Source organism: Oncorhynchus nerka, linkage group LG20 (assembly GCF_034236695.1).
Source record: "Oncorhynchus nerka isolate Pitt River linkage group LG20, Oner_Uvic_2.0, whole genome shotgun sequence".
Classification (NCBI taxonomy): Eukaryota; Metazoa; Chordata; class Actinopteri; order Salmoniformes; family Salmonidae; genus Oncorhynchus; species Oncorhynchus nerka.
Window position 1 is genome coordinate 79,770,322 of NC_088415.1, and position 2,367 is coordinate 79,772,688.

Consider the following 2,367-nt stretch of genomic DNA (forward strand, 5'->3'; position numbering starts at 1 on the left):
AATAACTTTACAGTATGTGACTTACTTACTTCCACAGAAGTACTGGTATAAACTGTAGTCGTATGAAGTTGTTAGTGATGGGTTTTCATATGATCATGGTCATAAAAGGCAATAGGAAGTGTATCTAAAATGTTAATGGTATCCCACCAGCAATAGACATTTTATATTCCTCATTAGTGATTTGGTATTTTTTCTGATAGCTTACCAGGATCTAGTGGAGAAAGATACCCTTTAACCAGGCAGAAAAACACTCAAAGCAGAGTAGCAGCTCTTCCAGGGTCATGTTGGGTGAAACGTATTGCAAAATGGCAGATTTCGTGGCATATAATTAATTTGATTCCTTCTTAGCGTTCCTAGATCTGTATTTAGCAGAGATGGTTTGTTTAATGTTGTTATGGTATTCTCGTATCACTTCAATTTCAGTCAAATACACACACACTTCTGGGAGCTGGCCACTGCTGTGTGGTGCTGAAATCTAGACAAAGCTGAACTATGAAAAGGAAGTTCCCAGCTTATTTACAGAGCTACTAAGACTTTTTAAATCATTTTAATCAATTGATTCTTACTATTGCAAAAGGGTGTTTTATGGTAGTAGTACGAAGCTATAGTACATTAAAGTAAAGAAAATAAAAATGTATGCAAGAGAAAGAAGTCACAAACACTTGCCCCACACTGTTGATCCAATTATATCCATCACTACATCCATCTGAACATCCATCTCCACATCCATCTCTACATCAGTCTCTACATCCATCACTACATCTATCTCTACATCCATCACTACACCCATCTCTATATCAATCTCTACATCCATCTCTACATCAGACTCTACATCCATCACTACATCCATCTCTACATCAATCTCTACCTCCATCTCTATATCCATCACTACACCCATCTCTATATCAATCTCTACATCCAGCTCTACATCCATCACTACATCCATCTCTACATCCATCACTACACCCATCTCTATATCAATCTCTACATCCATCTCTACATCAGACTCTACATCCATCACTACATCCATCTCTACATCAATCTCTACCTCCATCTCTATATCCATCTCTACATCCATCTCTTTAACCATCTCTACATCCATCTCTATATCCATCTCTACATCCATCACTACACCCATCTCTTTAACCATCACTACATCCATCTCTACATCCATCTCTATATCCATCTCTACATCCATCTCTTTAACCATCTCTACATCCATCTCTACATCCATCTCTACATCCATCTCTATATCCATCTCTACATCCATCACTACACCCATCTCTTTAACCATCACTACATCCATCACTACATCCATCTCTTTAACCATCACTACATCCACCTCTGCATCCATCACTACACCCATCTCTTTAACCATCACTACATCCATCACTACATCCATCTCTACATCCATCACTACATCCATCACTACATCCATCTCTTTAACCATCACTACATCCATCTCTTTAACCATTACTACATCCATCTCTACATTCATCTCTTTAACCATCACTACATCCATCTCTACATCCATCTCTTTAACCATCACTACATCCATCTCTACATCCATCTCTTTAACCATCACTACATCCACCTCTGCATCCATCACTACACCCATCTCTTTAACCATCGCTACATCCATCACTACATCCATCTCTACATCCATCACTACATCCATCTCTTTAACCATCACTACATCCATCTCTTTAACCATTACTACATCCATCTCTACATTCATCTCTTTAACCATCACTACATCCATCACTACATCCATCTCTACATCCATCTACTCTATGTATGGATCTGGCTTTGCTGTAGCAGATTGGTCTCTTAATGCAGGACGGGGAGGCCTTATGGTTACACTGAGCTTGTAAGTCACTTCAGTCAATCACCCTGCCACTCCAGCCAGCCAGCCAGCCAGCCACCAGAGACTATGTCTGCTTCTGCTCCTGCCCAGCTCCAATGTTCCAACCACCACCAGAAGGGCTTGGTGGCAAGATAAGGACCCAGCAAGCAGACAGACTCATCAACACTGCCTCCCAATTAACTGTAGCATCACCGATCACCAAAGACCCAGTCAAAACAAATCCTCCTTCTGGGCTGAGGAGAAAAAAACTCAAAGCTGATTGAGCCCCCTATAAAAACAAGAGCAGAATGTATTAGGACCACTTCAGATGGATGGAGACAAGACAGACAGGAAATTAAAGAAGAGAGGGATGGTGTTTTTTTGTTTACAACACTCCTCAATATTATTAAGAAGTTAAAGGCAGAGCTATTGATTAATGAAGACAGAGATAATGTTTGGTACAAAAAGAATCCTGCATTACAACTGTCAGGCATCATTGACATTATAATCATTCAATATAA

General features: G+C 39.8%; 1 pseudogene; it reads left to right on the plus strand.

The window, feature by feature from the left end:
* The first annotated feature begins 636 nt into the window (after positions 1-636).
* Positions 637-1,290, plus strand: LOC135563115 (guanine nucleotide exchange factor subunit RIC1-like; annotated as a pseudogene).
* Positions 1,291-2,367: the final 1,077 nt, after the last annotated feature.